We start from the raw sequence: 22,627 nt of genomic DNA, 5'->3' as shown, positions 1-22,627 counted from the left end.
CACAGCCTTCACACACATCGGCACCCCGCGATCGCATCTGCGGGGTGCCGATGGGAGACAGAGGGAGTCCGCTTCCTCTGTCAGCACTTTATATGCGGCGGGCACCATTACCCGTGGCATGTAAAGTGTTAAAACAGCACGGATCTGCACTCCTGCTGGTCCGGGCTGTTAGAGCAGGGCCGCGGCTCTCATGTGAAAAGGCTGCTGCCGAACCTAAGGCCTCACGCACACGACAGTGAAAAGAAACGACACACTGTCAGTTTTTCATGGCCATTTTGCATCAGTGTGTGCATCCATTTTCTGGCCGCGTCTCCGTTTTTAATGTCCTTTAAAAACAAACATGAAAAATTGATGAATTCGATTGGCAGTTATTTCTACACCCACCCTTCTGAGAACACCCACAGGATGGTAGGCCTCCAGCTAAAATAGTGTCCCCCATAGTGTAGTATTTTTTTGTTTTATGCTGCCCCCAGCTTTAATAATGCCCCCAATCTTAAATAATGTCCCCCATAGTGTGTTTGTGTTTTTTTTTTTTTTTTTTTTTTTTTTTTTTTAGGTCCCCCAAATTTATAAGGTCCCCCATTGTTTATATAATGCCCCCATAGTGTCCCGCAACAAAAAATGTTGGCGGCCATGTGACTAGCCCCATAGACTTTCACTGGTCACACGGCCATTTTTCACTGTCGTGCGCATGAGGCCTAAGGCCCCTTAGTGACCACCGTAAAAACACGAATGGGTGGTCACTAAGGGATTAAAGACAACATCTTATCCTTGTGAAGCAGCCAGCAGAATGGATAAGGACCTCCTAATCAGTGATGGCGAACTTTTTACAGACCGAGTTTCCAATCTGTAATCCAAAACCCACATATTTATCGCAAAGTGCCAGCACGGCAATGTAACCTGAATACTACAGTCCAGTATAGTGCATCTTCCATGTACGTTATCACCTACCTATAATAGCCTGCCTACATTCAGTGCGCTGCCTGTGCCATTCATAGCGCGTCCTGCGCTGATGAATGGCAGCAAAAGTCTAAGCCATACTGGTACACCATATACTTTTTCCAGGGTGCGGGTGCCAACAGAGCAGCACGCCTGGTGAGGAGAGGGTTAATGTGTGTGTAATACATGACGGAAGCGAACAAGGAGGAGCCACACTCTTTACTGCGCCGTACTTGCCGGGACAGGCCATGCCTACAGTCCGGAGCACACATCGCTATAATCGGGATCATGTAGGCTTGTGTCGCGAACGGTGTACTTTGTGTTTGAATTCCTCGCTATTTTTAAGATCTGTTTGCTGTCGGTGAATGAGAACATTCTTCTTTTACCTGTCCCGACCTGTCATTTCTCACAGCTGGAGCTTCGCTACAGTTGTCTATTCTAGACAATCCTCTGCGAACCACACTGGATGCAGTTGTAACAAATCCTCAGGCGTGATTAGTCTTCGGAGACTCCAGATCTAAACAAGAATATTGGCATTCGCTGACTGCAAACAGAGATCTTGAAAATGGTCAGAAAGTCAAACCTAACAGAGATTTAAGTACAGTGCTTTTAAAAAGTATTCATACCCCTGGAACTTTTCCACATTTTTTTCCCCCTAAAATTTAGGATTTTATGTGATAGACTGACATAAAGTAGCAAGTATGTGTGAAGTGAAAAGAAAATGATACATGGTTTTCAAAAAAGTCAATACTTTGTAGGACCAGCTTTGGCTGCAATTATATCTGGAAATCTTTTGAGGTATGTCTCTACCAGCTTTGCACATTTTTTTGCCCATTCTTCTTTAGATTGGATGGAGAGCGTCTGTGAACAGAAATTTTCAACTTTTGCCACAGATTCTCAATGGGATTTAGGTCTGGACTGTGACTGGGCCATTCTAACACATAAATATGTGTGACACCCCAGAGTTGTTACTACACGCCTCTACCCCGCTACTATCTTCTAAGAGCCTTTTTACTGTCATCAGATGTAATTTATGTTATGTCCTCCACTAATGTGCATAAAGCTATGTTAAATGCAATTGTTCATGTAATTTGCCTGGCTACCAGCAGGTGGCAGCAACACATTGGCAAGTACAAGTTACAGTTTAGTGTATCTGAGCTGGAATGGATTATTCCAGCTTAGCTCCCCCTCTGTGGAGATTGGGCTAGTCCCTCTTCCTACAGCAAGGGAGGGACAAAACAGAGCCAGATATAGTTTACCCCTAGCATAGGGAAGACAGCAAGGACCTAGTCTCGGCTGAGACTTAGCCATATACCCAGTCTGAGCACCTTCAGCTCTGCTGGATGAAGAAAGCAGAAACTACAGACAACATCCAGTTCCAGGAAGAAAGCATCCCCTGAGGATCCATCTATGAGATAAGTCCAGAGACCTAGGAGAAGCCAATTCCTCCTCCGCTAGTCTGTCCCCACACAGCAGAAGGTACCAGATAAGTGCAGAAGCTAACCCTGCCACAGTTACAGAACTGCCAAGCAGACATTTTATCCTGCAAGCTCCACATTTAAAGCAGAAGTACTCATTCCTGCTAATCATTGCCAAAACCTGCAGGGACCAAGAGACCAAAGCTGTATTCTGCATGGATGCAAGTTATTTCAAGTAAAGCAACGTTTGAACTTCATCTAAAGGTCTGGACATCAATTATTCTGCCAAGTTCCTCTATTACTCCTACTATCACTACACTAGGGCTGCAACGATTAATCAACATTATCGATAATATTCGATAACTGGATTCGTTGTCGACTATTCCAGTTACCGTATTTTTCGCCGTATAAGACGCACCGGCGTATAAGACGCACCTAGGTTTTTGGGGAGGAAAATAAGAAAAAAAATATTTTTAACCAAAAGGTGTGCTGTGGGTTTGGTGGGTTTGGAACTAGGTGGTCTGTGGATGGCACTATTACTGGGGATCTGTGGATGACGGACACTGTTATGGGGGGATCTGTGGATGACTGACACTGTTATGGGGGGATCTGTGGATGACTGACACTGTTATGGGGGGATCTGTGGATGACTGACACTGTTATGGGGGGATCTGTGGATGACTGACACTGTTATGGGGGGATCTGTGGATGACTGACACTGTTATGGGGGGATCTGTGGATGACTGACACTGTTATGGGGGGATCTGTGGATGACTGACACTGTTATGGGGGGATCTGTGGATGACGGACACTTATGGGGGGATCTGTGGATGACGGACACTTATGGGGGGATCTGTGGATGACGGACACTGTTATGGGGGGAACTGTGGATGACGGACACTGTTATGGGGGGAACTGTGGATGACGGACACTGTTAGGGGGGAACTGTGGATGACGGACACTGTTATGGGGGGATCTATGGCTTTCACTGTTACAGGGGGATCTGTGGCTGGCACTGTTACAGGGGGGGATCTGTGGATGGCACTGTTATACATGTGTCATCCACAGACCCTCCCAGCCCATAACTGTGCCATCCACAGATCCCCCGCCGCTCCAGTATACTAATATAATATGTCTTATTCAATTAATAGTTATTAAATATGCCTCTTTATTCCTAAAAGTACCTTAAATCCTAAGCGCTTCAGTACAATGCCGGCAGGCCGGGCAGCCGGCGCGGCGCGTCACTCACTGACGTCACTTGCCTGCGCCGCCTGCTTCATTCATAAAGTAGGCGGCGCAGGCACGTGACATCAGGGAGTTACGCTGCCGCCCGCCCGGCCTGCATTGTACGGATGAGCTTAGGATTTAAGGTACTATTAGGCATAAAGGGGCATATTTAATAACCATTCATTGAATATGACATATTTTATTAGTACACCGGAGTGGCGGGGCGGGCCTTTAGTACAGTGACTGCACCGCCCCGCCGCTATTGCCGGCCCCAGCTCCTCCTCCCAGTCCCTCCCCGAGTCCTCGCTCTCTTTACATCGCTGCCAGCGATGTAAAACTGACTGCATTCGCCGTATAAGACGCAGGGGCATTTCTCCCCCATTTTGGGGGAAGAAAAAGTGCGTCTTATACGGCGAAAAATACGGTATCGAATAATTGGCCGATTTGTTGCTATGCGGGCGGGAGCGTGTAAAACTTACTAGTACACTTCGCAGCAGGCAGGAGGCCGGGCGGCGGCAGCGTAACTCACTACGTCACGCGCCTGCTCCTCCCACTTTATGAATGAAGGCGCAGGCGCATGACGTAGTGAGTTACGCTGCTGCCGCCGGCCGTCCAACTGCCCAGCCTCCTGTGATAGTTTAATACTAGTAAGTTAGGGTCTGGAGTGATTTTGCACTATCAGTAGTAGTTTAACATCCCCTACTTGATGGATATGATTAGGTGAGCGGGGCCCGGTGTAATAGAAGACAGTGACTGCACCTGGCCCCGCTGCTATTACAAAACCGAAATGCCAGGCCCCACCCCTGTATTGGGGGTCATTCACAATCACTACACAGTGACACTGTTATGGGGGGAATCTGTGGATGACACACATGTCATCCACAGATCCCCCCCCCCCCCCCCCCATAACAGTGCCATCCACAGATGCCCCCAAAACAGTGCCATGATTGCCATCCACAGATCCACGTCCACACAGTCAGGACGTCTCTTCTCTGCTACAGGTAACATAGCGTGTAAGAAGAGAGCTAGCCTAAGCCCTGACCATGTGGACATGATGTCTTTTTTTTACATTGTAATGCAACATTTTTATAATGATGTAAGTCCTAAAATTGTTTTAATATGGCCTTTGAACATACTTTTTCAAGTAAAATCATATAAACCCCTTTTTATTTGTCATTTTGGTGTTTTTTCCTGATTAATCGATGAAATTATCTACAACTAATCGATTATTCAAATAATCGTTAGCTGCAGCCCTACACTACACTCAAATTTATTGCAAGTGAGCCAGGAGTCCGGCCGTACCCAGGTAGGAGACACCGTGACACAACTACCACCAAGCTATAGGGACATAGGCCATTACACACCACTGGCATTCCTAATCTGGGACGTGCGTTATAGCACCTTGGAAGGGCCCTGGGATAGCACCCTGCGCACGCTGCAATTGGCGTCACGACACATACAGAATATTATCCACTCGTACCTGGCCACTGCATATGCTTTGACCTAAACTATTCCATTGTAGTCCTGGCTGTATGTTTAGGGTTGTTGTCCTGCTGGAAGGGGAACCTCTGCCACAGTCAAGTCTTTTTCAGCCTCTACCAGGTTTTCCTCCAGGATTGCCGTGCATAAGGGTCCATTCACACGTCCGTAAGTGTTTTGCGTATCCGCCAAACACGGACACCGGCAATGTGCATTCTGCATTTTGCGTAACCGCAATTGCGGACAAGAATAGGACATGATCTTTTTTTTGCAGAAACGGAAGCGCGGATGCAGACAGCACATTCCGGCCCCATTGAAAATGAACGGGTCTGCACCCGTTCCGCAAAATTGCGGAACGGATGCGGACCCCTTTTGCGGACGTGTGAATGGACCCTTAAAGGGATTCTGTTACCTAGATTTCTAGCTACTGAGACTTTCACATCACTACATCAGTCTCCACAATTTAGTTTAAAATATACTACTCTTACCCCCATCTGTCTTGTCATTTAGGGTAAAAATCGCTTTTATTAATATGCAAGTTACCTCTATAAGGAGCCCAAGGGGATGTTTCTCTGTTGGAGCCCAGCCGCGCCCATTATCCCGGAGCCCAGCAAGAAGTGCGCAGACAGCTGGCGCTTGCGCGCCTGCTTCCGTGAAGCTGCTGCCGGGACACCGCGTGGGCCCGGACCAGTGTAACCAGGGCGCATGCGCGAGATTACAGCTCACTGAAAAATAATGAGAGGGGTGAATAATTAACAGAGGGGCGTTGCTGGGCTCCGAGATGATGGGTGCGGATGGCCTCCAACGGACAGAGAAAAATCCCCTTGGGCTCCTTATAGAGGTAACTTGCATATTTAATAAAAGCGATTTTTACCCTAAATGACAAGACAGATTTTAAACTAAATTGTGGAGACTGATGTAGTGATGTGAAAATCTCGGTAGCTAAAATCCAGGTGACAGAATCCCTTTAAGTTCCATCAACTCTGACCAGCTTCCCTGTCCCTGCTGAAAAAAGCTTCCCCACCACATAATGCTGCCACCACCATGTTTCACAGTGGGGATAGTCTGTTCAGGGTGATGTGCAGTGTTAGTTTTCTGCCACACATCATATTTAGCATTTAGGCCAAAAAGTTCAACATGTTTGCTGTGTCCCCTACATGGCTTGCGGTGGATTGTAAACGGGACCTCTTATGGCTTGTTTTAAAAAATGTTTTTCTTCTTGCTACGGTTCCAGAAAGGCCAGATTTGTGGCGTACACGACTAAGGCCTCTTTCAGACGGGCATTGCAGGAAAAGGTGCGGGTGCGTTGCGGGAACATGCGCGATTTTTCTGCACAAGTGCAAAACTTTGTAATGCGTTTTGCACGCGCGTGAGAAAAATCGGCATGTTTGGTACCCAAACTTCTTCACAGAAGTTTGGGCTTGGGATCGGTGTTCTGTAGATTGTATTTTTTCCCCTTATAACATGGTTATAAGGGAAAATAATAGCATTCTGAATACAGAATGCATAGTACAATAGCGCTGAAGGGGTTAATAATTTAACTCTCCTTAATCCACTTGCTCGCGCAGCCCGGCATCTCTTCTGTCTGTCTTCTGTGCTGTGTGCAGGAAAAGGACCTGTGGTGACATCACTCCGGTCATCACATGGTCCATCACATGATCTTTTACCATGGTGATGGATCATGTGATGACCGGAGTGATGTCACCACAGCTCCTATTCCTGCACACAGCACAGAAGAGATGCCGGCTGCGCGAGCAAGTGGATTAAGGTGAGTTAAATTATTTTTTATTTTATTTTATTTTTTAACCCCTTCAGCGCTATTGCACTATGCATTCTGTATTCAGAATGCTATTATTTTCCCTTTATAACCATGTTATAAGGGAAAGTAATAATAATCGGGTCTCCATCCCGATCGTCTCCTAGCAACCGTGCGTGAAAATCGCACCGCATCCGCACTTGCTTGCGATTTTCACGCAGCCCTATTCACTTCTATGGGGCCTGTGTTGCGTGGAAAACGCACAATATAGAGCATGCTGCGATTTTCACGCAGTGCACAAGTGATGCGTGAAAATCACTGCTCATGTGCACAGCCCCATAGAAATGAATGGGTCCGGATTTAGTGCGGGTGCAATGCGTTCAACTCGGGCATCGCATCTGCGTGGAAAACTCGCCCGTGTGAAAGGGGCCTAATAGTTTCTCTGTGGACAGATTCTCCCACCTGAGCTGTGGATCTCTCCAGAGTGACCATGGACCTCTTGGCTGCTTTTTTAATTAGTGCTCTCCTTTCCTGGGCTATCGGTTTAGGTGGATGGCCGTGTCTTGGTAGGTTAGCAGTTGTGCCATACTCCTTCCATTTTTGGATGATAGATTGAACTAGGGTTGTTTTGGGTATAAAATTTTCGATACCCAATCGATACTTTTGCCTGGTATCGACCTCAATACCAGGATTTGCCTTTTTTTGATACTAGGCTTCGGGGCCTTGGTTATACTGGGCGGAGACTTCCCTTGTTCTCTTGGGCGTCTCCTTCTCCCAGGCTGTAGCGCTGGCCAATCACAGCGCAGAGCTCACAGCCTGGGAGGTTTTTTTTTTTTCTCCCAGGCTGTGAGTCTATTAGGGAACTGCATACATAAGGCCCCTTTCACACGAGCGAGTTTTTCAATGCGTGACGTGAACGCATAGCACCCGCACTGAATCCTGACCTATTCATTTCAATGAGTCTGTGTACATCAGTTTTCTATATTCTCCGTTTTACACGCAGCCCTGGCCCCATAGAAGTGAATGGAGCTTCAGTGAAAAACGCATTGCATCCGGAAACAAGTGCGGATACAAAGCGTTTTTCACTGATAGTTGCTAGGCGATGTTGTTTGTAAACCTTCAGTTTTTTTTTAGCAGGCGAGCTAAAAACGCATCAAAACGCATTGCACTCGCACGGAAAAAACTGAACGCAGACAAAACTGACTGAACTTGTTTGCAAAATGGTGCGAGCTTCACTGCACGCACCCTGAACGCATCCGGAGCCAATCTGTCACGCTCATGTGCAAGAGGCCTAACCGTTCCCTAATATGTTACTATCCGTAGAGCTGTTGCATTCTCAGTATGCCTAGCCGTGAAGTTTCTACACCTATGAAGGGACCTCACATGGGGTCTTTTTGAATGGGAAGTGGCTGATAACAGAGGACAATGCATGCAGCTGTAAATGCAACTCCAAGCATCCATGTCATTTCCATATGCATCCCTGAAGGCCGACTATTAATGGGAAACCCCTGGGCCATTGTGGACCTCTATCCATCTCGGTGGTCACTGCAGGGAGTCTGATGGAGCTGACAATGGAGAACAATGCCTCAGTACAATGACTAATGCTCTACCTGGGGGGTGGGGGAGATATTCACATACCTTTATCAGTGACTGTTCACACTGCGTTTTAAGTCCTTTAGCATCCAGCGGTCCTTTGGCTCTGTCCGTAATGGTGTCATGTGGCTCAATGTAAGAACTGGACTCCGGGAGGGAATGTGGGTAGGTCAATATTTAGCAAGTGCTGACCCCACAGCAACTGTGCATATGTATTATCTGCATGATAACATTATAGGAAAGCCATTTGTGTTCAGCGCTGTACTGGACGCGCCTGTTCATACACCTGTATGGTGCACTCTACTACTAGATCATCTTCATGGAGGCTAAAGGGAAACTCCAAATGTAGCAACCTGTTATGACGTGCATCAGTCAGATAGGGGTGGTTGTTGACGTTTTTGATCACCATGTGGGCACTACGTGTGGGCTCCCCCCAAAAGCTCCATGTATGCAGCAATGCCATGTGCATGGACCTGTTAAGAGTGGACGACCTCCCTGTTTCCCGTAGATCCCCTTTTATATGGCCCAAGGATAGGCCAATTCCAACGATTTTTCTGTTCCCGGTAATTGGCCTTCCGATCACCGGAGAAATGAGCAAAACACTTGTGTGTCAGGTGGTCTCATCTTTCTTGTGGCACCTAAAATGGTGGTTTATCGGCAGTATGTTGCCTGGTGTAACCAGGGATGTTCAGTCGACAATATGCAAAGTTAGTGGGTCAGGCAATAACTGCATCCATTCCTCGCACTCTGCCTGGTGTGAAAGGCACTTTAAACGAGCGCCGACTGACTGGTATATCGCGGATAAACGCCTGTTTATTGCCCGCCATTGGCATGTATAAGAGGACCTTTAGGCAAGTTTCGCAGGAGTATAATATGGGCACATCTTCTCTGCACCTGTATAAATCCATCCCTAGCCATTGATCGTATGACCTGAACTAATTGGATCCTTGTGATGCTGTCTGTTTGGGTCATTAGGGTACGGCCACACCTTCAGGTTTCCTGATGCAGTGTCTGAAGCCAACATCAGGAGTGGAGCACCTCCACTGATCAGCTGCTACTGATAACTACAGATCTGCTCCCATTAAAGTGTATGGCTGCAGTAACCAGCTCCATCCACTATGCTATGGACGGAGCTGTGGAGTTCTGACGGAGACGCTCCAAAGTAACATCTGATCGGTGGACGCGCGGGTTGTTGGACCCCCAAGGTTCTGATGGCTTCTCCTGAGGATAGGCGATCAATATCAAAATCCTGGACAACCCTACATATTAATGCTTGAACCCCATGATTTTAGTGGGACCACCAACAATTTTATGTGTTTGGATGTGTCCAGACTTTCCCCCTGAAAGAGAAGGATCGGACTGATGGATTTCAAGTTGCCCAATCCTGTTCTCAAGGACATAAGATACCTCCAGAGGTGTCTGTCAGCAGTTTATGGCCCCTTTACATGGCACGATGGAGCAGACGATTGTTGGGAAGGAAGCATTCCTTCCTGATTATACCCTGCTCGTCAGTGGAGGAGACCACCACATTTACATGCAGCAATCCCCTCCATTGCTCGTCTCCATACAGAATCAGTTGTTTGCCGGCAGCAGAGGTTGTTTAGACACCACGATCTACTGCCGGCAAATGATGATTTAGGTGACTGCACCAACAATCCTAGCTCTTTCCACGGCAATTGGTGGCACCTTTTACACCAGCAGATTGCCAGTAGTCAGCATTCCTACAAACATTCGCTAGCGATGATGTGCCTGAACATTGGGCAGTTTAAAGGGCCCTTCAGTCACCTCTCCCTTTTTAAATACGTAAAGTCGGACAAGCCGAGCCGAGCACGTGTGACGTGGAGAATGGAGTTTAGGAGGAATAGCTGTCTGCCCTGCTATTGTTCAGACAGCTGTAAGGCCAGCTTTAGAATAAAGAAAGGGAAAAAAAACAAGCCTAAAGTAAACACATCTATAAGTCAGCCAACAAGGCAATCGGCAAACTCCTAAAACAAACACTAATACAGAAGTCTAGGTAAAATGCAGTCCATGTCATCATCTCCTGTAGGTTTGCTTGGAGAATTACTGACTGAGGTGGCCATACACAGATTAGACAGAAGCGGATAGATGGTTGAGCCACCTTAGAGCGAACAATTTTTTGGTGAACAGTAGTTACATCAACGCAGCCATACAGATTTTAGTCCATATTGGCCGATATAGTCCTTCACTCCGTGTGCTGTCCGCATCCGTTGCTCCATTCCGTGGCCCCGCTAAAAAGAATACAACCTGTCCTATTCTTGTCCTTTTTTGCGGACAAGAATAGGCAGTTATATTAATGGCTGCCCGTGCCGTTCCGCAAATTGCAGAATGCACACGGACACCATCCGTGTTTTGTGGACCGCAAAAAAAAACACAACGGTCGTGTGCATGTAGCCTAATGTGTATTAAGTTATCTCGTTGGTAGTTTTTAACCAAGCAGTGAGGGAACTTTCTGCCTCATTCTACCTTCCAGCCAAAGACTTGTCATGGCCACCTATCCTGTTCTTTGCTAAATAGTCTTTCCACTCCTCTGTAGTCCACTTATTACCAAAAGTCCAATTTCCCTTTAAGAAATCAAAGGCACCTAGGAAAAGCACAAGTGACACCAGTTGTATTGACCTTCAGGCCTTGGTTGCACCACACTACTTATGGTATTAAAAATATTTGGATGTCAAAATGGGGGATATAATTATATTTAATATCTCTTCCATGTTATTTAGATTACAAAACTGAGGGTGTGGCATAAAGGGCCAGCGGCATGGCATTAGTGACTCCATCCAGATCTAAAGTACTTGAATGGGAGCAGCGCTGCAGTAACCAGCTTTATCCAATAGATAGTTGTCTACAGTAGTGGCCAAAAGTTTTGACTGACACAAATTTTGGTTTTCACAAAGTTGGCTCCTTCATTGTTTTTTTGTATCTTTTTGTCAGATGTTTCTATAGTATACTGAAGAACAGTTAAAGGGGTAGTCTGGTTCAGAGCTGACCCCGAACATGCCTCCATTTTCACCAAGGCAGCCCCCCTCATGTTGGCATCGGAGCTTCTCATGCTCCGATGCGCTTCCTTGCCCTGCGCTAGATCGGGCAGGGCAAGGTCTCTTGTTTACAACAACACACTGCCGGGCGGAAGCTTCCGCCCGGCAGTGTGTTCGGTGACGTCACTGGCTCTGATGGGCAGGCTTTAGCGCTACCCTAGTTGTTTTACTGGCTAGGGCAGCACTAAAGCCTGCCCATCAGTGCCAGTGAGGTCACCAGGCTTCCTGGGAGAGCATCGGAGCATGAACTGTTCTAATGCTCAAGTCAGGGGGGCTGCCGGGGTGAAAATGGAGGTATGTCCGGGTTTAGCTCTGAACCCGGACAACCCCTTTGTTGTTGTTTTTTTTTTTTTTTTTTACTTTAATTGACAAATACATCAAGTTTATGAAAAGTCTCAATATTTCTAGTGTTGGCCCTTCTTTTTCAAGACTTCTGCAATTCCTCCTGGCATGCTGGATCAGCTTCTGGGCCAAATCCTGACTGATGGCAAACTAAGCTTGCCTAATCAGTGCTTGGAGTTTCACCATTTCAGTTTTTGTTTATTCCCTTTTTTGAGAATTGACCACAGGTTTTCAATGGAATTTAAATCTGGGTTGTTTGCTGGCCATGGGCCCAAAATTTCAATGTTATGTTCACTAGGCCGCTTAGTTCTTACTTTTGCCTTGTGACATGGTGCTTCGTTATGCTGGAAGGAGCATTGCTCCTCACCAACTTGCTCCTGGATCATCGAAGTTGCTCTTGGGGGATGTTTTGATGCCATTCTTTATTCATGGCAGTGTTCTTAGGCAAAATTCTGAGTGAGCCGACTCTCTTGGATGACAAGCTCCTCAAACATGAGATTGTCTCAAGACACTTAAAGGGGTTTTCCAAGGATTTTAATATTGATGACCTATACTCGGGATAGGTCATCAATATCAAATCAGCAGGGGTCCGACAAGTGTATAGGAAGGAGCCCACCCCATTGAAGTGAATGGGATGGCTTATAATTACACATGCTCACCGCTGCGATGTCAACGGTGAGCAGGTAAACAATGAAGGGAAGGCTGCGTTCACATGGAGCATGGCCTTCTCTTCAACCGGCTGATCGGCACCAATCTGATATTAATGACCTATCCTGAGGATAAGTCATCAATATTAAAATCCTGGAAAACCCCTATAACTGTTGGCACGACACTGGTCTCGTGGTAGCAACATGACAGAGTGATATCAGCTACTTTGTCCTCAGTAACACTTTCTCCTGAGCTAAAGAGAAGATCACTGAAATGATGTTAGCAGGTCATTTTGGGGCAGGGCTGAAATGAAGTGAAATTGGGATTTTTTTTTTTTTTTTAAGGCGATGAATGGCTTTGCAATTAATTGCAAGTCATCTGATTACTCTTCATAACAATCTAGAATTAATGCAAATTGCCACCATAAAAACTGAAGCTGCAAACTTTGGCACCAATTTTATTTTTCACAGTTTTTCTTAGAACTTTTGGCCACGATTGTAGTTCTGGAGGTGATCGACGGGGATGTGTGGTGTTTGGACCCCTGCCGATCAGATATTAATATCCTATATAGAGGCCATCAATGTAAAATATTAGACAACCCCTTTAATCTACCTATTGGTGGAGGACATTTGTCACATGTTCTCATTAGTCACTTGCAACGGGTACTCACACCTTAGTTTATGGCAGTCTGGATAACACTAAACATACAGAATACATTGGGGGGGGGGGGGCAGAGTTTTGAGAGGGGTTAAATCTTTTACTATAAAACGACTCGTGAAATTAGGCCAGATGTGGCTGTTGGGTTGTAGTTAATGTCACTGAGAACCGGTGTGTTCCCTTCCTTAATACTCTGAAAGCAGGCATTGTCTCTTTAAATGCCAGACCTATTAAAGCTCTCAGGTTACAGGCAAGCCTTCCAGCAAGTCTCAGCCCAACCTACATGCAGAGCAGGAGGAGAATGCTATAGGAAACTATAGAAGAGACTAGTATAGCGTCCCACCGCTTCCTGGAGCAGGAGCACAATGTCTCCTGAGAAATCTCCAGTTCTATAGCGACCGGGGATTACACCGCTGACCAGAGTTCCCGTATTCTTCAGCAGAGTGTATAATGTGGTAAGTATAATGTTCGGGATGTTGGGAGGTGTAGTGCTCTATGTATAGAGTATAATAGAATTGTATCATGTCATGTCCAGTGGTCAGGTTATGTTGGGAGGTGTAGTGTTCTATGTATGGAATATAATAGAATTGTATTTTGCCCTGCCCAGTGGTCGGTCAGGGTCACGTTGGTGGTTGTAGTCTTCTATGTATAGAATATAATAGAATTGTATTATGTCATGTTCTGTGGTCAGGTCATGTTAGGGGTTGAAGTGTTCTATTAATAGAGTATAATAGAATTGTATTATGTCATGTTCTGTGGTCAGGTCATGTTAGGGGTTGAAGTGTTCTATGTATAGAGTATAATAGAATTGTATTATGTCATGTCCAGTGGTCAGGTCATGTTGGTAGGTGTAGTGTTCGGTGTATAGAGTGTAATATTATGGTCAAGTCTAATGGTTGGGTCATGTTGGGAGGTGTAATAAAAAATGCAATGAGTTCACTTTGTAGAGCAAAACTAGGGGGGTCAATTACTAACCAGAAATATGTCTGTACTATTCGTATTTCTGGCGCAGATTGCGGCGCAAAGGTCTAAAACGCCGGTCTTAATAAATGACCCCATATGTTTTATAAGTTGTCCTGATAATTGCCTACTTGTAACAGGAGGAGAAATCTTCATTTACAGGCCTCCGCCTTATGGGGATCAGTGACCCCTCGTCCCCACACACTTTTGTGGTTTCTGAGCTGCAGATCGCCAGTTTAGCCAGCGCAATCTGCTACCCAGAAATGATTTGGGTGGCTGCACCAGAACACTCCCAATAATTGCCTTTATCATTGGTCTGTGTAAAGGGGCCTTTAGTATCCTACTTGACGTTTTGTGTGTAAATGTACTTGCTGTGTTGAGGACCATTTGTCTGATGCCAATGTCCCACCATGTGTCTACATCAGGGTGGACTTATTACACAAGCCATTCATTGTCCATAAGCTTAGGCTCTTCCTTCTCATCCTCTGGTACCTTAGTAAACTCTGTGGTCTGTGCTTTGCAGGGCAGCGGTGTCATTACTACTGTGCATGTCGTGTGTAGCAGAATACAAGACACATGGCACAGCTGTGTAGGAAGTGGAAACGTAGCCCCCTCCTGAAATGTATCATCGCTGTGTGGAATGGTTTTAATGGTGCTTAGTCAGGATGAAGTGGATTTTCCAGAGAGAACCAAGTCTGCAGTCCGGTACATGTCTCCAGCAACACTCAAGATCTATTACAATGCTGCCATGAATGGCAGATGTTCCTTATATTATATCATGTTTTCCAGAAGGGTGACAAACCCTGTAGGAGCTCTGAAGGTAGATATATTAGTTGCCCACTTTGAACGCACCCTTCTTGTTAGAAGGCTCAAATGATGAGAAGATGATCAGAGCGTCCTTCTTTTGAGACCCCGAATGATCATCTGTATGGGAAACCTAAGAGGGAGTATGTGTTACCCTGTAGCGCCACCTCAGGAGAAATGAAACATTACACAATCCTCAATGAAACCATGGACCATTTGCGTAATGTTTAGATATGCTGGACCCACCTGAGATGAGGTTCCTGAATGGAGATCCTTCCTAATTAAGTTTATGTCCCTCAAATACCATTCTAAAATAGATCTTCTAAACCAAGAAATCCCTTTTGATTTTGGCTTTTTTTATGACTGATATTTCTATGCTGTATTGTATCTACGGGCAAGCTAACCCTCCGTGTTCTTCAGTCGGATAAAGGGGATCTCCTGCAACTGGGGCACACAGTTGGTAGATACCGGCGATCAACTTTAGCTCTATACAGTATGTATTAATAGGCTGAAGATCCATACTGGTAATCGTATTACTATTGAATCCTATGCATTAGAAACTGGTATTGGGTAACTTGGGAGTTCACAACATCCGCAGATGAGTAAGTGCCTTTTACATGGGCCGATAAAGCAGGTAGTGATTGGCAATGGGGAGGATTATTTCTGATCATCGCCTACTTGTTTGCTACATTTGAAATGCAACAATCATACCTATGCTATGGTGATGAACGATCGTTACTACGATCATTCATCCCCACACAGTTCCATTGTTTGTCGGCAGCACACCTTACTGTGTAAGTGCTGCCAACAAACAACGATGTGCAGAATGTTTGCTTGCTTGTTTTGTAATTAGCGACATGGGCCAATCATCAGGAAAGGGCGTTGGTATAAACATTTGTTCTCGATAATTGTCTCGATTCTCGATTTATGCAAAAGAGTCCTAGCAGTTTTGGCGGCTCGGTAGCGGGCCCATTCTATTCAATGGGGCCACAAAAGATGCGGACAGCACTCTGTGTGCTGTCCGCATCCAGTGCTCTGTTCCTGTTCCGCAAAAAAAATAATAACATGTCCTAGGCAGTTATATTAAAGATTGTCCGTTACGTTCTGCAAATTGCGGAAAGCACACGGACGCCATCCGTGTCTTACGGATCCGCGGTTTGCGAACTTCAAAAAACGGAATGGTCATGTGCATGAGGCCTTTGTCTCCTTTGTTATGTGATTGACCTCTGGCAATGGACCAGTTAATAGGAAGCCTCCTGAGATGTCAGATCCTGGCCACATATTTTCTTTCCATAAGCATCATTAGGTAATTGAATGAGGAGTCTTAACCCTTTCAGGCCCGGAGTTTTTCTTTTGCGTTCTCGTTTTGCCTTCCCAGAGCCATAACTTTTTTATATTTGTCTGTTTAAATAGCCATATGAGGGCTTGTTTTTTGCGAAACACGTTGTACTTTCCAACGCCACCATTTAATATTGCATATGATGTAGTGGGAAGTGGGGGAAAAAAATCCAAATGGGGTGAAATTGCAAAAAAAAAGAAAAGCAATTCTACCACAGTTTTACGAGTTTTTATTTACGACACTCGATGTGCGATAAAACTGACCAGTTATTTTTATTCTACAGGTCAGTACAAATCCGGTGATACCTTTTTTATATGTATAGTTTTTCTTGGGTTTTGATAGTGATAAATAATAAAAAGTGGGGAAAAAAAAATCTTATAATTTTTTTTTTTTAGTCGCTATATTTTGACCCCTATAACTTTTTTTTTTTTTAACCCCTAAAAGGTATAGTCGACGCTGCTTGGATCGACCACCAGAGGACACAGGCAGCTCCGTAATAAGTAGCACCAAACACCACTACACTACACCCCCCCCCCCCGTCACTTATTAACCCCTGATCACCCCATATTAGACTCCCTGATCACCCCCTGTAAGGTTCCATTCAGACGTGCGTATGTGTTTTGCGGATCCGCAAAATGCATACGGACGTCTGAATGGAGCCTTACAGGGGGGTGATCAATGACATATAGCCCATATAGACTCCCTGATCACCCCCCTGTCATTGATCATCCCCCTGTAAGGCTGGCTCCATTCAGAGGTCCGTATGTGTTTTGCGGATCCATGGATCGGATCCGCAAAACACATACGGACGTTTGAATGGAGCCTTACAGGGGGGTGATCACCCCATATAGACTCCCTGATCACCCCCCTGTAAGGTTCCATTCAGACTTTTTTTTTTTTTTTTTTGGCACAAGTTAGTGGAAATAGATTTTTATTTTTGTTTAGTTTTTTTCTTACAAAGTCTCATATTCCACAAACTTGTGACAAAAAAAATAAAATCTCACATGAACTCACCATACCCCCTCACGGAATCCAAATGCGTAAAATTTTTTAGACATTTATATTCCAGACTTCTTCTCACGCTTTAGGGCCCCTAAAATGCCAGGGCAGTTTAAATACCTCACATGTGACCCCATTTTGGAAAGAAGACACCCCAAGGTATTTTGTGAGGGGCATGGCGAGTTCATGTAAAATTTTATTTTTTGTCACAAGTTAGCGGAAAGGGAGACTTTGTGAGAAAAAACAAAAAAAAAATCAATTTCCGCTAACTTGTGCCAAAAAAAAACTTCTATGAACTCGCCATGCCCCTCGTTGAATACCTTGAGGTTCTACAATGCCCAGACAGTAGAAAAACCCCACAAATGACCCCATTTCGGAAAGTAGACACCCTAAGGTATTCACTGATGGGCATAGTGAGTTCATAGAACTTTTTATTTTTTGTCACAAGTTAGCGGAAAATGATGATTTGTTTTCCTTACAAAGTCTCATATTCCACTAACTTGTGAGAAAAAATAAAAAACATCCATGAACTCACTATGCCCATCACAAAATACCTTGGGGTGTCTTCTTTCCAAAATGGGGTGACTTGTGGGGTAGTTTTACTGCCCTGGCATTTTAGGGGCCCTATTGCGTGAGAAGTAGTCTGGAATCCAAATGTGTAAAAAAAAAATGCCCTGTAAAATCCTAAAAGTACTCCTTGGAATTTGGGCCCCTTTGCGCACCTAAGCTGCGAAAAAGTGACGCACATGTGGTATCTCCATACTCAGGAGAAGTTGGGCAATGTGATTTGGGGTGTCTTTTTACATATACCCATGCTGGGTGAGAGAAATATCTCTCTATAATGACAACTTCGTATAAAAAAAATGGGAAAAGTTGACTTTTAGAGAGCTATTTCCTCTTACCCAGCATGGGTATATGTAAAAATACACCCCTAAACACATTGCCCTACTTCTCCTGAGTACGGCGATACCACATGTGTGACACTTTTTTGCAGCCTAGGTGGGCAAAGGGGCCCAAATTCCAATGAGTACTTTTAGGATTTTACAGGGCATTTTTTACACATTTGGATTCCAGACTACTTCTCACGCAATAGGGCCCCTAAAATGCCAGGGCAGTAAAACTACCCCACAAGTCACCCCATTTTGGAAAGAAGACACCCCAAGGTATTTTGTGATGGGCATAGTGAGTTCATGGATGTTTTTTATTTTTTGTCACAAGTTAGTGGAATATGAGACTTTGTAAGGAAAACAAATCATCATTTTCCGCTAACTTGTGACAAAAAATAAAAAGTTCTATGAACTCACTATGCCCATCAGTGAATACCTTAGGGTGTCTACTTTCCGAAATGGGGTCATTTGTGGGGTTTTTCTACTGTCTGGGCATTGTAGAACCTCAGGAAACATGACAGGTGCGCAGAAAGTCAGAGCCGCTTCAAAATTTTTGTAAACGCTATATACACTTCTACCCAAACCATTTTTTTTTTACCCAAACATTTTTTTTTAATCAAAGACATGTAGAACAATACATTTAGAGAAAAATGTATATAGAAATGTAGTTTTAAAAATGCAAACATTTGGGTAAATTTCGATTAATAGCAAAAAAAGTAAAAATGTCAGCAGTAATGAAATACCACCAAATGAAAGCTCTATTAGGCCTCATGCACACGACCGTTGTGTGCATCCGTGGCCGTTGTGCCGTTTTCCGTTTTGTTTCGCGGACCCATTGACTTTCAATGGGTCCGTGGAAAAATCGGAAAATGCACCGTTTGGTAACCGCATCCGTGATCCGTGTTTCCTGGCCGTGAAAAAAATATGACCTGTCCTATTTTTTTCACGGCCAACGGTTCACGGACCCATTCAAGTCAATAGGTCCGTGAAAAATCACGGATGCACACAAGATTGTCATCCGCGTCCGTGATCCGTGTCCGTTTTTTCCTATCATTTCAATGGCAAACTTGATATTTATTTTTTTTTTCATGTCCGTGGATCCTCCAAAAAACAAGGAAGACCCACGGACGAAAAAACTGTCACGGATCACGGACCTATGGACCCCGTTTTTGCGGACCTTAAAAAAAAAACGGTCGTGTGCATGAGGCCTTAGTGAGAAGAAAAGGAGGTAAAATTAATTTGGTTGGTAAGTTGTATGACCGAGCAATAAACGGTGAAAGTAGTGTAGTGCAGAAGTGTAAAAAGTGGTCTGGTCATTAAGGCTGGGTTCACACCTGAGCGTTTTACAGCGCGTTCCTACGTGCTGTAAAACGCTCAACAAGGAGAAACCAATGATTCCCTATGGGAATGGTTCTCACCTGGGCGTTTTACAGCGCGTACGATCGCGCTGTAAAACGCCCGACGCCCCAAGAAGTACATGAGCTTCTTTGGGGCGTTTTGTCACGCGTTCCCGTACATAGACTTTCGGGAACGCGCGACAATGGGCGTTCGCTTGTCTCTGTATGCGCGATTGCAAACGCCCGTACAATCGCGCATACAGAGCGCTCCTTTCAGAACGCTCAGGTGTGAACCCAGCCTCAGGGTGTTTAAGCTAGGGGAGCTGAGGTGGTTAATTTTTTTTTTAGTTTTTATTTTTGTTTTGGGAAAAGGGGGGTGATTTTGAATTACACTTTTTTATAGTTAAACTATAACAATCAATCATCTGATTGCTATCATCAAAGATTCCAATGCACTTGCATCCAAGAAAATAGATGCATATGTTCTGAATGTAGATAGAGGATGACGCAGCCAGGTAACTGGCGGTGGCTTATCTCGCCTGAGAACAAAAGTCTTGGGCATGCTGAAATCAATTAACACACTTCTGTCCTGATCGTTGGCAGGTTCCTCCAAATTCGGCAGGTTCAGCCGACATTATTTTTAATGTGTATAGCCATTGAAGTTTCATGTGTCTACGTGCACGTTACATGAAGCTAATTCCTTTATAGCTTTCTACTTCTTACGTCCTCTAAGCCTAGGCAGACAAAAAAAAGGAAAGAAAAACAAAAACAAAAAAAACTTCTAATAATGGTAATTAAACAACAATTAGCAAAGCATGTTAACACGAAAACAGGGAGTCAACCAGGAGCCGCTCAGCCGAGACCAAAACAGTAATGTGACCGATAATCCTTCCGTGTGAAGTTCTCACTACTGTGGTTCCACCTCAGTGAGCTTAACCCAGTTTGAGGAGACCAAAGATGAATGATTGCACTATGCACAAAATCAAATGGGTCCTATTAAACACACAAAAAGTTGCTTATTGGTTCTATGTACTCCTCCATACCATTAAGCTGATACAAGATCTCCAGGGTTTTGCCACCAGGCATACTCTTCAGTAAAGCAACTTAAAGTGGTTATCCCAAGAATAATGTCAAAAATGAAGTCTCAGCTCTGCCTATCACAGCTCAGGGGGCGTGTCTCAGCTCTGCCTATCACAGCTCAGGGGGCGTGTCTCATCTCTGCCGATCACAGCTCAGGGGGCGTGTCTTAGCTCTGCCTATCACAGCTCAGGGGGCGTGTCTTAGCTCTGCCTATCACAGCTCAGGGGGCGTGTCTCAGCTCTGCCTATCACAGCTCAGGGGGCGTGTCTCAGCTCTGCCTATCACAGCTCAGGGGGCAGTTAAAAGATTAAACTGAGCATGAGCGGCCATCTCGGTGAGCAGGTCAAAGAAATGAGAAATTAAGTGGTGCTATACAGATACATTTTATAGATTAACTTAGTAGCTATACAAAATTTTTGATTCAATGCAATTACAAAAGTATTCAGACTCAGGTGCTGGTTTGAAAACTGAAAATATTTTCCAGTGGGACAACCCCTTAAAGGACCCCTTAAAGAACTATAATGGAAAGCTTCTATTTTTCCATTTGAATATGTACTGTATATCTGTAAAACAAAAATGTTCTGTAGAATGGCCAGGGTCTGAAGACACAGGAACCCAGAAGGATAAGATGTGCCAGCATTACCTATGCTGTAAAAGTAGAAACTCCCATGTTCTTGTATGCCATAGAAGCACAGTTCTCTCGTATACCAATCGCCTCAGAAGCAGTAGTTGGCTGGCATTACAGGTCTTAGTAAAGAAATGTATTAGAAGAATGTTAATCCTCAATTGTCCTTGATAGAGAGGGAAGAATATTCTCCCTCTGACCATTTTGGGAATAAAAGGCACAAAGTTTCTGGACCTTTAACTTTTGGTTTAGAAACAGCTTGCCTGGTGACATTGTTGTGGGGGACAAATGAGTACAATTTATTGATCATGTACAAAGAGCAGTCAACATTTTATACCCCAAAATGAGTGAGCCAGCCTATTGCAGGTTAAACCTGGTGTAGATTGTAGAACGGAGACAAAACACTGAAACCTGTGTTGAAAAGAGGTCTTCTCAGAGACTATGGCCAGTATGCATAATATATGGTGGAGCCAAAAATCTGTCATGGGAAATCTGGTCTAGATACGAGGGTTATTGTAACTCAACTCCATTGAAGTGAATGGGATTGAGCTGCAGTACCGCATACAACCTGCAGACAGGCGTGGCACTATTTTAGGAAGAAGGTAGCCATGTTTTCCAGTCTTGGGCAACCACAATAAAAGGAGTGTGTGAGGGGTTCACACTGGGGGGTCATCCCCGGACCACCACCGATTACACACTGCTTTTCAAATCGGTGTGTATTCCCAGAAGCCATCCCCCCAAAGACTTAAGCTATGAGGGTTAAGATTTTCTTGAAGATGTCCCTTCTTGTCTACTAGTTTCATTCTGCATATATTCATCAGAGATGTTGGTAATCTAATATATAAAGTTGAGTGTGTGTATGTCCGCTACAGGAATCCGCACCGTCGCATTTACAATCACTAAATTTGGCTCACAGGTACATCAGGTGTCCGGCAAGGTTTTAGACCAGGTCTCGGCTCTCTAGGACGTACCGTTCCTGAGATATTCCCAAAAAAATGCATTGGCCAATAGAAGCTTGGTCACATGATCCTTAGCAGCCAATAGAAGCTCGCAGGCAGTTAGTCTCCACATACAGTTTTACTCCAGGTTTCCATAACAACCCAGCCATTTTTCTTCACTGCTATAGGAGAGCTTTAAAGAAAATCTGTCACCAGGATAATCGCTATTGAAGTAAAGCCTTGGCCTAATAGCACTTAGTACCTTATTTCCAGATGTGCCTTTGTTCCAGCAATAGATGTTTTTATCCTCTGAAATTTTTTTGGTATGCAAATGAGCCAGTAAGGTGTCCAGAGGGGCGTCACTCTTGCAGGAAGGAGCCCAGACACGCCCCATGTCATAATGTGTCCACCCTCAAAAAGACTAACTTAAAACCCTGCCCTGAAGTCCTGCTAAGCCACGCTCCACCCATTCCTCAGCCGACGGGGATTGAAAAAATGAAGTTAAAAATCAAGTTCTGTCAGCTGCAGGGGTAGGAGAGAGGGTGA

General features: G+C 44.8%; 1 protein-coding gene across 2 annotated transcripts in view; it reads left to right on the top strand.

Moving 5' to 3' along the window:
- The window catches only part of LRRC8E (leucine rich repeat containing 8 VRAC subunit E), a 43,878-nt gene that overhangs the window by 6,748 nt on the left and 14,503 nt on the right, over positions 1 to 22,627 (top strand). The window contains exon 1 of one of the 2 annotated variants that reach the window (XM_044283005.1): positions 13,442 to 13,567. The exons of the other annotated variant lie outside the window; for it this stretch is intronic. The gene's annotated coding sequence lies outside the window, so the exon portion shown is untranslated. Of the gene's footprint in view, positions 1 to 13,441; positions 13,568 to 22,627 lie in introns of those variants that run through there. 2 annotated transcript variants of the gene reach the window in all.

The sequence above is a fragment of the Bufo gargarizans genome, chromosome 2, assembly GCF_014858855.1.
Source record: "Bufo gargarizans isolate SCDJY-AF-19 chromosome 2, ASM1485885v1, whole genome shotgun sequence".
NCBI lineage: Eukaryota > Metazoa > Chordata > Amphibia > Anura > Bufonidae > Bufo > Bufo gargarizans.
This window is presented reverse-complemented; position numbering and strand designations above follow the sequence as displayed.